The 15,272-nt window shown below is 38.2% G+C and overlaps 1 protein-coding gene across 4 annotated transcripts in view; it reads left to right on the top strand.

The window, feature by feature from the left end:
* The window catches only part of LOC106882466 (protein tyrosine phosphatase type IVA 2), a 70,423-nt gene that overhangs the window by 17,650 nt on the left and 37,501 nt on the right, over positions 1-15,272 (top strand). For 3 of the 4 annotated variants that reach the window (XM_052976320.1, XM_014933152.2, XM_014933151.2), the window contains exon 2: positions 4,590-4,670. The exons of the other annotated variant lie outside the window; for it this stretch is intronic. The gene's annotated coding sequence lies outside the window, so the exon portion shown is untranslated. The remainder of the gene's footprint in view (positions 1-4,589; positions 4,671-15,272) is intronic. 4 annotated transcript variants of the gene reach the window in all.

Here is a 15,272-nt window from a genome sequence, read left to right as displayed (position 1 = left end):
AATTTTCGCGCGCACATGTACACACTGCCTTTTGATGATCATAACTTTCAAAAAAATAGATATTTTTAAAGAGAAATTGTCTATGAATATGTGTTATATCATGTAGGTTCCGAATATACAAAATTTGGTGTTTTAGGAGGAGTTAGGGTGGGGAATTTCAGAAAATTCACTGGAGTCTAATTCATCTTAACTTTCAAGAAAATGGATATTTTTTAATGAAATTCTCTACAAATATACCTCGGACTATGTAGATTCCGAGGATATGGGAATTTTAGGGGAAAACAATTAGGGGCTAATTTAGAGAACTGAGGGCCACTGACCAGATCTGTGGATGGTGCAAAGTCTCCTCACGACCAAAATAATGTGGTAGTGGTACAATGTTGTTGACAGGGCTATTAGACAAAAGAAACAGGCCTGGAAGGACTGGAAGAACGGTGGTAGCAGGGAATTGTATCAGACTGCCAGAAGGGAAGCTAGATGACAGGTTTATTTAGCCAGAGGGGAAGCAGATAAGAAAAAAAATTGTCAGTGTTCTGTGCTGTGAGGACCAAAGACTTGAGGAATTTCATGTTGCAAGACAGTGTGTGAGAGAGAATCGTGGTGTTGTAGGAGAGAAATGTGTCCACATGGATGATGGTACACTTGCTCTAAACAAGGCCGCAAAGAGAGAGGTTTGGAGACGCCACTATGAAAGTTTGCTCAATAAAGAGAATGAATGGGAGAAAAAGAGTCTGCCGAATATCGACCCAACAGAGGGACCAGCTATCCAAGTTGACAGTACCGTGGTAGATAAAGCAACTAAGAGTATGAAGACAGGGAAAGTCCCCAGCCCATCAGGAATCACTGCAGAGATGCTCAAAATATCTGGCAGTGTCGGCTATAGCCTAGTCACTCGTATTGTTAACCAGGTGATACACGAAGGAGTCATACCCAATGACTAGTGTAGCAGCACCATAGTCAATTGCTACAAAGGTAAAGGTGACACTTTAGATACAAATAATTACAGAGGTATCAAGTTGATGGACCAAGTAATGAAGGTCAAGGAGAGGGTCATATCCCAACTAATTAGGGAGAGAGTCAGTGTAGATGAGATGCAGTTTGGGTTTGTGCCAGGGAAAAGCACCACTGATGCTATATTTCTGGTAAGACAGCTGCAGGAGAAATACCTAGCCAAAGATAAACCTCTGTATCTGGCTTTCATTGACATGGAGAAAGCTTTTGTCAGGGTCCCCTGATTCCTTATCTGGTGGTCAATGAGGAAACTAGGGATAGAAGAATGGTTAGTGAGAGCTGTGTGAGCCATGTACAGAGACGCTGTCAGTAAGGTGAGGGTTGAAGACAAGTACAGTGAAGAATTCTGGGTAGAGGTAGGGGTCCACCAAGGTTCAGTCCTCAGCCCCCTCCTATTTATCATAGTCCTCCAGTCAATAACACAGGAATTCAAGACAGGATGCCTCTGGGGGCTCCTCTATGCTGATGACCTTGCGCTAATTGCTGAGTCACTATCAGAACTAGAGAAGTTTCAGGTGAGGAAGCAAGGACTAGAATCGAAGGGCCTTAGAGTCAACCTAGCTAAAACCAAAGTCCTAATAAGTAGGGAGGTAAACAAAACACAAACCCCTTCAGGTAAATGGCCCTGCTGGACACATAAGAGGTGCAGCAATTTCAAAGGAAGGCTAACTGGGAAGTTAGTTTTTGTATGTTCAGGAGCAATAAACACTGAAAATGTGCAGAAAACAACTTCTGCCACATTCCAGAGAGAAAAACTAGATGCAGTTGATAGCTTCCATTATCTAGGTGACCAAATTAGTAGGGGGGGGGTGCTGAAAGTGTAGCTGCTAGAATAAGAATAGCCTGGGCAAAGTTCAGAGAGCTCTTACCTCTGCTGGTGACAAAGGGCCTCTCGCTCAGAGTAAAAGGCAGACTGTATGATGCATGTGTACGAACAGCCATGCTACATGGCAGTGAAACATGGGCCGTGACAGCTGAGGACATGCGTAAGCTAGCAAGGAATGATACCAGTATGCTCTGATGGATGTGTAATGTCAGTGTGCATACTCGACAGTGTGTAATCCCTTGAGAGAAAAGTTGAACCTAAAAAGCATCAGTTGTGGTGTGCAAGAGAGACGATTGTGCTGGTATGGTCATGTGGCGAGAATGGATGAGGATAGCTGTGTGAAAAATTTCCACACCCTAGCGGTTGAAGGAACTTGTGGAAGAGGTAGACCCATGAAGACCTAGGATGAGGTGATGAAGCATGACCTTCGAAGATTAGGCCTCACCGAGGCAATGACTTGTGACCAAGACCTTTGGAAATATGCTGTACATGAGAAGACCCGGCAAGTCAAGTGAGACCATAATCCGAGGCCTCTGCCAGGGGTGTAGCCAGCCCACTTATGTGTACCTTTCCTTCATTGGACACTAAACTCCACTTGCAAAAACCTGTTGAGGCAAGTGAAATCGAAATCGAACCAAATTCGATGACTGACACTCATACCAACCTCTCCTTCATTGGACACTAAACTCAGCTTGCGAAGACCTGTTGGGGCATCTGTGCCAGTGGAGTGCTAAGAGCACCGTCCGAGTATGATCATTGCCAGAGCAGCTGTCTGGTTTCCATGCCATTGGCACGTAAATAGCACCATTTGAGCGTGATCGTTACCAGCGTCGCCTTACTGGCACTTGTGCCAGTGGCACGTGAAAAAACATTCGAGCGAGATCGTTGCCAGTGCCACTGGACTGACTCCTGTGCAGGTGGCACGTAAAATACACCATTTTGAGCGTGGCCGTTGCCAGTACCGCCTGACTGGCCTTAGTGCCGGTGGCATGTAAAAGCACCCACTACACTCTCGGAGTTGGTGTTAGGAAGGGCATCCAGCTGTAGAAATTCTGCCAAATCAGATTGGAGCCTGGTGTAGCCATCTGGTTCGCCAGTCCCCAGTCAAATCGTCCAATTTAAAAATTCCGATTTCTGGCAATTTTCCAGAATCTATCCGAAAAGGTGGATTTTTGGCAAAAAAAAAAATGCAAAGAACAATACTTTGCGAGAAAATGGGGTGGGGTGGGAGGAAATCTTTCCGACACCAGAAGCAAAAATAAGGAATATACATGCACAGTTAAATATAGAAGTGTAAAGCATAATTTGTTGCATAATCTCTATAATAAACATGATATTGAATGGAATAATTCCACGTTTGAGCTTTTTTTGGAATCTACAATCTACATAACACATATTCATAGACAATTTCATTAAAAAATTTCCATTTTTCTGAAAGTTATGATCATCCAAAGTCAGGGGCACAGAAATCTATAGTTATGCCAATTCAAAAATACATAAAACGAGTAGTACAAGTAAAAAAGTTTGTCAATATTCAGAGGAATATTTAAAATTTGGATTTATACCTGCTATCCATGATAAACTGTCAGCAAGTTATGGGCGAAAAACTTGGATCTTGTAAATTTTCCGAAGTCTTCTCCTTACACCTTGGAAAATATTTTCCCACAAACTTCTTCATAATCATAATCTATGCCGGTTGAAAGGTAATTATATAAAATTTAATTTAAAAAAAAAAACAAAATTTCCTATAAGTTATGAAGGAAAAACCCAGATCTTGTGAAATTTCCCACCCCTATTGCTTTCCCCTTTTTGTTTTCATATTCATTTCCTACACATTTTTTTACATCTGTTACACTATATGTTTTTTAGTGATGGAGTGTGCAAGGATAGTTACAAGTTGGGGGAAGGAGAAAGTCTGGTGTGTGGAAAGAAGGGTTGCATGCAGAAGTCAGTAGGAATGGTAAGGAAACAGGTGAAGTCAAGGAAACCATGAGAGATGGAAAAGAAGCGCAAGCAATAGCTAAGGATGGTGACATGGCTGGCTTTCTCTCTCCAACTGTGAGGGGATTCCAGTTGTCTTTGCACATAGCATTCCCTATATCATCCCCTTAAATTATTTAACCATTGCTCTTGTGAGTCTAATAAGGATAGTTACCCTCTCCCCCTCTATCTTTTTTAATCCGTGCTTGATAAATTAGTAAATTTCAACATTAAGTGATGTTTCATGCTTTTCTGAACTTTATTTTACTTTAAAATACAAAAGCAAAAAGCAACACTGAAAGCATTGTTTGCAATTTCTGAACTTTTTGGTGCAGTGGCAGAGGTTTAATTCTTTTTTTAATTCTAAATAATGAAAATTCAAGAAGAGACTATTAAAATCTGCATATATATTGGTGACTTTTAACTTTACAAAAACAATTAAAGGAATAAAGCATTACTTGTATGAGTGAATATTTAAAGTTCAATATGTGATTTAAAATTTATCCTTGAATATTAAATTTCAAAATATATAAAAAAAAAGTGTGGGGCAGTGTCTGCATTAAAAAATGTTTGATTTCATTATCTACTTATTTGAAAAGTATTATAGTGTATGATTACTGTTAAAGATTTTTTATTAAATACTTTATCTATGTTTTAGGTTGTATTGATATTTGTTGTACCTAAGAACTTAAAAACTGAGAATTAACATTGCTCAGAATTTAACATCTGATAAAGTTTAAAGTGCAAATTTTTACTCCCTCCTACTCAACAGGATTTGCTGGGAGGTATTGTCGAAAAGACAGACAGCCCCTCTACACTAGCATGGCCTCACCATCTTTGCAGATCAATTAAGGTGTGTACACAATTTTTTTCTCCAATCAATTATTCTCTTGGAAATGCCGATTCCAAGAAATTTTGTTTCTGATTAAATTAGAATTTCATTATAATTTAGATATTTACATGTATGTGTGTGTGTGCGCGCACACACACAGGCAGAGAGAGAGAAACATTTGTATATGTACTACTTTTTCTTTAAGATTGAGTTTTTGGCATTTTGAAAAGTTATAAAACGAGTAATGAAAATATTTGTTGATGCCTATGAAATTTATTGGATCTTTCTGTATTTGCATCAAAAGTTATCTTTGAAATTGATAGAAATATATTGTCAGTGCCACATTAAAATTGACTTAGAGCTTCTTGAAGCTATAGGGCTGAAACATCAAAGCTGCCATTTTTATTCTAGAAAGATCCACCCTTTTTACAACTATATACTTTTATCCATTTACATTCAAATACTTTTAAAGCTTTAATGCTTTTTTAACATAAAATTCATTTTTAAAGATGTAAAAAAGCTAAAACTTATATGAGGGTCTGCTGAAAAGTTAATAGACTGACCAAGATACTCTCATGGAATGTTACTAAATGAAGTTTATTTTCAACACGGTCCCCTTTGCGATCCACATACTTCATTTGGTGTTGCAGTGCTTGGATCTCATTGGTAAAAAAGCTTTCACGCTATTGGTCACAAAAGTCATCAACTGCAGATATGGCATCATCATCACTGCAATACAGATTCCCAGCTAAGTGTCTTTTTATGTTGAGGAACAGATGAGTCAGATGGGGCTAAATCAGGAGAATAGAGACGACGATCAACCAGTTCAAAGCCACAGTCGTATATACAGATATTGAAACGAAGGACTTGTGTGCTGGAGAATTGTCTTGATAGAACAAAACGCCTTTCGTCAGTTTTTGCTGGGTGTTTGGTCTTGATTTCCTTTTGTAATTACCTCCGCAAGTTGGCACAGTACTTACCATTGATGGTGTGACCCTTTTAAAAATAGTCAATAAACACAGTGCTTTTTGCATTCCAAAACCTGAGGCCTTCTCCTTCCCTGCAGATGAAATAACCTTGGCCTTCTTTGGAGCAGTTGAGGAGGGGTGTTTCCACTGCATGGATTGTCTCTAGCTCTCATGAACCCAACACTCATCCTGGCTTTGAAATGTTAGAGGAAACCAGATTTACCTCAAACAATGTCAGATTTTCCCATAATGTGATCAGTTGTCAGAAGACCTGACACTCATTCAGCAAAAACCTTTGTTATGTCAAGTTCATTGTGCAGAGAATTGTCAACTCTCTCGCGGGATATGCTAATAGCATTGGCTATTTGATGTATAGTCAAACTTTTCTTGGTGGTAGCACTTACAAGTTGTCCAGACCTTGGGTCAACTGCCCATGTCAGCATGTCCTTGGGGGCTAAACCCTTTTTCTGCAGGTACTTAATAACACCACAATGCCAAATTTTGTCCATTTTCGAGAGAAATCACTGCTAGTAGGTATCACTGAATTTCAAAAAAATGTTTAATTGTAATTTCTATTGAATTTTTTCTTGGAGAGCATCCAATAAGAAACACTTTGATACCTCATTTGTGAAATTTGGATGAATATTTGAGGAAATATGACAATTTGAATGATCAGTGAATTGGTTAAAATGTTGACTGATTGGCCTAAGTGAATAATTAACCATATTTGTGATGACATATCTTTGAAACTGAGATGATAATCATCTTCACATTACAGAAATTAAAAGTGTCTGTGGTATAGCAGTTGTCTTTTTTCTTTTTCTTTTTTTTTTTTTTTTTTTTTTTTTTTTTTTTTCAGGTTCTGGAAAATTGTTTTTGCAATTTTTTAAAAATATCTATCTAGGCCTAGTTTGTTACATGTAACAATAGCAATTTCGCAGTGTTTTCAGCCTAGCTAAATCCAAAAGTACAAACCACAAGGGTTTGGGTTCTGGTAATTTTTAGTTGGTATAGAACTAAATAAATCCTGAGATTTTGAGAACTGATATTTCAATAAAGTTTCAAAGGACCATTAAAAATAGCTATAAATGGTAGTTTCAGATCAGGACTCTCACATAAGTTGGATATTCTATATTTTAGTGGGATGTTTCCAACTTTTTAGTCAAATTTTGTTTTCATTTTTACACTATTTGCATCTACAAGAATATCCAATATGTAAAATTCAGCCATTGCTCACCACTTTCTTAAAGCAATGTGAGGAGATAAACATTCTCAATATGATTCCATGCTAATTTTGGGCTCTAGAAAACTTATGTAGTTTCATTTAGTGGTTTTTTGTTTCCTTTCTTTTTTCATAGAAATATTCTTTTATTTGTTTCAATCATTTGACTGTGACCTTGCTGGAGCACTGCCTTTAGTCGAGCAAATCAACCCCAGGACTTGGTAAGCCTAGTACTTATTGTAATGGTCTCTTTTGACGAACTGCTAACTTACCGGGACGTAAATACACCAGCTTCAGTTGCCAAGCGATGTTGTTGGGACAAACAAACACACACACACACATATATATATATATATATATATATATATATATATATATATATATACACACACACGCACATGGGCTTCTTTCAGTTTCCGTCTACCAAATCCACTCACAAGTCTTTGGTTGGTCCGAGGCTATTGTACAAGACACTTGCCCAAGGTGCCACGCAGTGGGACTGAACCCAGAACCATGTGGTTGGTAAGCAAGCTACTTCCCACACAACCACTCCTATGCCTATTAATTAGTTTGTCCATTTCTTGAAATTCTGGTTCAAACTCAATATTTGAAGCACTGGGTTTTTGTTCTGTTTGACCTCGTGGCATGCAGGAATACATCGGTTTGACAAATAGCTTCATTATACCACCCACTTTATTGACTGCACTTTTTCACCATATCCAGATGTGGCAGTGACAATAAAATTTATATTTTTATATTTCATGATTAACTAACCTACCCACTTTGAGAGGGTTTTTTTGTTTTTTTTGAATCAAAATGAAGTAAAAACAGTCCTCTTCAAGATTATGATTTTCAAAATAAATTGAGCTGCAGTGCTCCACTGCATTGAAATAAAAAAAAAAGGCCTAGTATTCAGCAGTCAAAAAAATAAGAAGAAAAACTTTGTGAATGGGTGGAAATACTAGGTTGATTGAAGGATTCTGACATGTAACAGATTTTTATTAAAACTATATGAGAAGAAAGTTCACATAAAATTATATATAATTTTATACATGGAAAAATGTATATTGATATGAAAATGATCAAGCAAAATGTGTGCTTTTGCATGGCCAAACTGCTTGTATACTTTCTATGGCACCTTATAGTGATACCTACTACTAGTTACTTTTGAAGTCTTCTTTGAACAGTTAAATGTCAGTTTACTTGGAAAGAAACAATGCAGTTATTAGTTAGGAAAATGCATGCAAGTTTCACAGCTCTAGCACCACCCCATTTTTGGCCTATGAACATTTCAGCCTACCCTCTTATCATTTTCAATTTGTGTCAGTAGTGGGCTAATCTAAACAGGGAGTGTATGCTGAGCAGGTTTATATAATTCCATGTCTAGTTATTCAGATTTCAAATACAGCAAAAGTTGACTTTTGTTATTCCAGCTGTCCGAGGTAGCAAAGAACCATATCAGATAGCTGAAAGAGAAGCTAGGTGTGAGGCTTATCTAACTAGGGTAGAAGTAGAAAAGAAGCGGTTTGCCAATGTCTTACAGTGTCAGACAGTGTGTTATAGAGAATCAAGATGTGGGAGAGAAGTGTGTACAAACAGATATGCTTGCTTTTAGATCCTAAAAAGAAGAGGTGTGGAAGAACTACTAGAAAAGGCTTTTAAATGTGGAGAATGAATGGGAAAAAGAGAATCTTCCTCATGAACTCAACAGAAGGATTAGCTATCCTAGTTGACAGCAGCATAATAGATAAGGCAATTATAGATATGAAGACGGGGAAGGTCTCTGGTTGATTAGGAGTTGCTGCCAAGATGCTTAAGATATCTAGTAGAGTTGAATACAGTCCAGTTACCTGCATAGTTAATCAGGTTATTCAGCAAAGTGTAATCCTTAGTGACTGGTGCAACAGCATCATAGCTGCTACAAGGGTAAGAGAGATGCTTTAGACAGAAGTAATTATAGAGGCATCAGATTCCTGGACCAGGTGATGAAAGTTGCAGAGAAGGTTTCCAATTAATTAGGAAACAGAATTTGACAGGATGAAATGCAATTTGGTTCTGTCTTGGGGAGAAGCACCACAAATGTTATATTCATAGTCAGGCAACTGCAAGAAAAGCATTTATCTAAGAACAAGCTGTTGTACTTGGCATTTGTTGATCTAGAGAAAATTTTCAACAGAGTGCCTCACTCTCTGATATAGTGATCTCTAAGGAAGCTGGAGATAGATGAATGGCTTGTGGAAACAGTACATGCCATGTACAGGATTGCTTTTAGAAAGGTAAGAGTTGATCATGGGTACAATGATGAATTTAGTATACAAGGAGGTGTTCATCGAAGGTCAGACCTCAGCCTCCTCCTATTCATCATCCTCTAAGCTGTAACAGGAATTAAGACTGGAAGCCCATGAGAACTATATGTTGATGATCTGCCCTCACAGAATCAGAAAAGAAATTCCAGGTGTGGAAACTTAACTTGGAATCAAAGGGTCTTAAAGTAAACTTAGCAAAGACCAAGATCCTAGTAAGCAAAAAATTAGACAGGAACCTTCACCCTTCCAGTAAATGGCCCTATTCGATATGTAGGAAGGGTGTAGGCAGAAATTCCATTCAGTCTACCTAGTGCAAGCTATGGTCATGCAAGAAGTGCAGTGGAATAGTAGGAAGGTTAATAGAAAGTAGTGTTTGTATGTTGAAGATGTATAGGAGCCATATTGACCACAGGTACACAGGAAACTGATTTCCTTAAATGTCCTGGTGGCTCTCTGGAAGTTGTAGATAAGTTTTGCAACCTAGATAACCTAATTAGCAGTAGAGGAAGTTGTACAGAATCATATGCAGTGTGCAAGAGAGGAGACTGCTAGTTTGGTCATGTGATATGGATAGGGACAGTTGCATAAAGAAGTTTCAACTACTTAAAGTGGAAAGAAGTTGTGGGAAAACCCAGGAAGATATGGGAGAAAAATGACAGAGGCTGAGATATGTGGCACATTGCTGTACTTGAGATGTGTCCACCACAACAGAATTGAAATCCTAAAACCAAGGTGCCACGTAAAAAACACCCAGTACATTCTGTAGTGGCCGGTGTTAGGAAGGGCAGCCAGCCATAGAAACCAAGCCAGAACAAATTGTGGAACCCAGTGCAGTCCCTGGCCTTGCCTGTTCCTGTCAAGCTGTCCAACTCATGTCAGCATGGAAAACGGACGTTGCATGTTGATGATTTACAAATTATGCACTGATTTGGTTAATAGATTATTTCTTTGTTAAATTACCATGTTCTTATTAAATCATCATTCAAAAACGAATGGAAAAGGGGGAAAAGCCCCCATGACTAAATGAGAGGTGGGGTGGGTGTTATACAGGTGTTGAAAAGCTAAAGTATGGTAGAGGGGCAACACAGGTGTCTTGCTACAGAAGAGATTCATGCCTACCCCACATGACGTGAGCTGTAGTAGCTGGGAAGAAGATAAAGACGGTAGTGATAGGGTGTCCGAGCAAATTCTCACAGTACAAGATCATACACAGGCTTGGTCAGTGGATTGTGGGAAGGAGTGTGTGATATTTTGTGTTTGACTTGTCTTTGTAAGGCTTAGTTTTCTGAGACGATGTACTTCATTGAAAGTCTTCTTTGGTCTACTTTTGCTGGAATTAACATATTTATTGTAGCTAACTGTGAAGTGGTGAAATTACATAACTTTTTGTGAGCAATCATCAGTTCATCTTTATGAACACTCTTGTTTCTTTAGACACTGTACAGATTTCAACATGATTTTCACTGGCTGATGATGAGTTCTTTCTCATTTCAAGAGAATGATTAGCTGGAGGAATACCTTCGAAAATAATTGCTCATGTTACAAATATAAACTGGACTAATATTTTAATCTTTCTGTTACATCTTCATGTATTTAACAGCTTGTATTCATTAGTTGAAACTCACAGGTTTTAATTAAAATTTTTCAGATAGTTGCCACTTCCCATTCATATAGTAGAAACAGTGAGATTTTTTTTTTTTTTCACTCTGAATCTTGAGTTAGCACAAGCAATTGCAAATATCTATCTTTATTAGTCAATCGATTGAAGTAGCACTTGCCTGTGTTATGAATACCAAAGGTAAGTGACCATACTTGATATGCTGATATAGAGTACTTAAGAACTCTATTTTGTGTACCCAGTAGATATGCAAATGGTGTAGTGGAATTTGAGGCAGGTTGACAGGATTTTAAACAATAGATGCTCATAATTAGCAGCAAGAGTACTCATGAAACAAACCCTTTCAATTGCTGAGGTTTGCTGCTGCTTTGTTGAAAGTAGAGTTCTTAAACTTTCTTCCGGCATACCTCTCCCATTGGTGTATCCTCCATAAAGAATGTAATGTAAAATAGTTGGATACCATAAAACAGTTTATTGACATGTATTGTTATTTTAGCAAGTTCATGTTGTGGCTTGGTCAACTTTGTCATTCATTCTTTCAATAAAGCACCAGTTATGTATTGAAGTTAACATAATCAACAGTTCCTCCGTACAAATTTCTAGCCTTGAGCCTATACAAGTCAATTTCATTTAATGTTAGTTTTTATTAGATGAGCTTGGCTCTAACAATTAACTCAATTCTAGCCATATTTTCAAATTGGTATACCCTCATACTGAATTGACAGTCTTGCATGAAGTTTGATTTTGGCCATAAACATTACTGAAACCCTTGATATGATAGGTGGATGGAAACAGCAAAAGGCTTTTATAAATTTGGTTATTTACTTCAAAATTCTAGTGATTTCTACCTCTTGTAATCCCTTGGTATGGAAAAAATTCTGGGAGTATTGGTAACAAAAGGCTTGTTTGTATAAATGAAATTTAGGTTGCATGTGCATAAAGCTCAATATTGTAAGGCAGTGAGACATTGGAGCTGAGCAGGGATAATGCAAAGGGCGGAAAGAAATGAAATGAGGAAGCTCTACATGGTCACTAGTCTGTTATAGTGTACAAGAATGTGAATGATGTGAGCATGTTGTATATGTTGTGTTTATTGTTATTTCTTGGCTATTTAAAAACAAGTGAAAACTTGTCACATGATACAACTAGAAGGTACCTATAGAAAATAAACTGCAGATGGAAGTGGTAAGGGCTGGTCACAAGATACTGATCCCCACAGAAGATCTAGTGTATTGAAAGTAACTGATGCCAGTATGGAAAAATGGTTGATAAAGATTTGTAAATTCATATATTGCATAAAAATAAAACAGTTTACTTTTTCAATATAGATTCTCCAGTTTAGTTTACTGTTACACTTTCTTATTTTGTAAAGTAACAATTAGTTTCCTTACTTGGGATCTTGATTTCATCTTTCAGTTCTGAATTTTATATGTGTGTGTGTGTGTATGTATATATATATATATATATATATCAAGGAAAAATTATCTCCAATTTGTATGTGTAGGTATATGCAATCGTTTGTCTGCTTTCTATACTGTCCTGGGCTGGGTGGTTTACTGAGCTGCCAGTCTCTGTTTATTTTGGCATGATCTATACAGCTGGATGCTCTTCCTGACACCAACCACTTTACAACATAGGCTGGTTTCCTTTTTGGGGCTATGTCCACTATTGAGGTTGGAATGCAATTTGCAGGACTATGGGTACTAGGAGATGAGGGGACTACTGCAAGTGGAGGGAGGTAGAGCAGATTTCTGCAGATTGATCTGCATGGCTACACACATCTCGTCGGGGAAAGGAAAAAATGATCAGCAGGAGCTGTAGATAATGGTGATTAAGGTATCCAGATGGCCCCACAAAACGCAAGCTAAGTAGAAGTGGGTGGCTGGTTGGCAAGATTGTATAGGGAGATGAAAGAGGGGTGGGGAGACAGACTGCCAAAATAGGTATGCTTGAAGGGTGGATGAAACCTGCTATAAACTGGTGATGCAGAGGAGTGGGAGGGGGATAAGTAGTAGTAAAAAATGAGTTGCTGAAGGGTGGGGAAGGACAATATGATTGTTAGGTGGTCTGTGGAGGGAGGGGAAAGAGGCAGCCATTATGCATCTAAGTGGGAGTTACTACATACACACAGTTATGTATTTAAAACATTTTAACATTAACTTATAAAATAAATACACAACTATAACACTTAATACCTACCAGAGACCACTTCTGGTTTTATGATGCAAACTTCCTACTTTCAGGTGACCCGAGATAAAACTTTCCATTATAATTTTTTGTTCCAAACAAAATTAATTGAAACAAAGGCAGTGTGTTTCAAAAGAAATATGGTGATGAAAGGGTTAAAGATATATTAAAACTAACTTATATATACAATTATGAATGCCTGTGACTTAATGGTTAGGGGTATTCAGCTGACAATCATAAAGCTATAAGTTCACAATCATAAAGTTCATGTGCAAGACACTTTTTCACATTGCTCCAGTCCACTCAGCTGGCAAAAATTAGTTGTACCTGTTATTCAAAGACCCAAACTTGTCTCATTTTGTGGCATGCCAATTCTCCCTGAGAACTACATTAAGGGTACACATATCTGTAGAGTGCTCGACTACTTGTATATTAATTTGACAAGCAGGCTGTTCTGTTGATCAGATTAACTGGAACCCTCATTGTCATAACTGATGGAGAGCCAGTTATATATTCATCCTAGATATACAATAGAGAGACCCCAGAGGTGGGACACTACCATTGTGTGTGTGTATATAATATATAAAGCATTTGAACTTTGGGTATATGACGAAATAGAACACTACATAAACAGAATAGAATGACTTCCTGATAGCCAATACAGTGGCCCCATTAGAAGGTTTGTTATTTGGTTAATAATAACATTTAACTTAGAAAGTATGTGGGATGGAAAAAGAAACCAGCATACACACACACACAAAGAGGCTATTAGAAGCACCCAGCTCCTTTTCCAGCCTGGACTTCCATAAAGCTGATTGGAAAGATCGTGGAACAAAACTGGTCTGCCAATCTCTCTATGTAAGATATTGACATAAGTCTACTGCATCTTGTGACAATCATGCATAACATATGCAGTAAGCTATTTCCAGAGAGAATGTCAAACTGACAGAATTCCCAGCGATAGGCAGATTCTCATGAGACAACAAGCAAAGATTTCAAATCATCTAAAAGGGCGACTAAAGGATAGTGAAGAATCCTATCTCAAGTGAACACTGCTTGAGATTGAAAGTGATCTCAAAAAAGAGTCTGCTTTAGTATGGTACAAGATAGGCCCACTGTTTGAAGAAAATGGGTCACTGACTTCAGACTCTCAGAGGATAAGTGAATTACTGAATCACAACTCTGTTGCAACACTTGCTAATAGCTATGCCTGAGTTCTTCACCTCTACAGCTCTACACAGAGATGCACTAGGCTGTCCTCCCTAAAACCAACCACCTTACAGAGTGTACTGGGTGCTTTTTAGCTGGTACCAACAAGGTTGCCAGGTAACTTGCAGGACAAAGACCTTTGGGTGGGATGGGGAGTAGTACTGGAGGAGGTAGTTGTGTGCCAGCAGATTGTTAAACTAGAATAGAAGGATAGAGGCGGGTGTCTTACTATTGAGGATATACTTGACTACCCCAGTAGGGAAACAAAGATATATATATGTGTATGTATATGTACATATATATATATACACATACGCACACATAACTCTTTAACTAGTTTCAACTTTAAAGCTGTAGTCATGCTTGGACACTACCATTGTGTATGTGTATATATATGTAAAGTAATTATTTGGACTTTGGGTATATGTCTAGTAGTATGCCGATTAGATCATATTCACCGTTTAGGCTACCTGGTGACATCCACAGTTACGATATAACTGTCACTGGATCTACATCAGGAATTCCAGTGTTCATTGAGTTTATAATGAATGAGGGAAATGGAAAATGGATTTAGCATGAATCTTTATTCAGCACAACAATCATTTTGACCTATCCTGCATCTCTTGCTTATGGGTGAGATATTGTACATCAAGTTGTGTTGCATCTATCAATGGCTGCAACACAACTAGACATGCTAGATGGGTCTAATTGATCACTGTGCTGAATAAAGATTTCTGCTAAATCAATTTTCCTTCATTCATCATCATCGTTTAACGTCCGCTTTCCATGCTAGCATGGGTTGGATGATTTGACTGAGGACTGGTGAAACCAGATGGTTACACCAGGCTCCAATCTGATTTGGCAGAGTTTCTACAGCTGGATGCCCTTCCCAACGCCAACCACACAGAGTGTAGTGGGTGCTTTTACGTGTCACCCGCACGAAGGCCAGTCAGGCGGTACTGGCAACAGCCACACTCAAAATGATGCATTTTATGTGCCACCCAAACAAGAGCCAGTCCAGGGGCACTGGTAACGATCTTGCTCGAAAAATTTCATGTCACCCGCACATGAGCCAGTCCAGTAGCACTGGCAATGATCTCGCTTGAAAATCCT

This window comes from Octopus bimaculoides, chromosome 24, assembly GCF_001194135.2.
Source record: "Octopus bimaculoides isolate UCB-OBI-ISO-001 chromosome 24, ASM119413v2, whole genome shotgun sequence".
Classification (NCBI taxonomy): domain Eukaryota; kingdom Metazoa; phylum Mollusca; class Cephalopoda; order Octopoda; family Octopodidae; genus Octopus; species Octopus bimaculoides.
The sequence above is the reverse complement of the archived record's forward strand: the minus strand, read 5'-3'. Positions and strand labels throughout refer to the sequence as shown.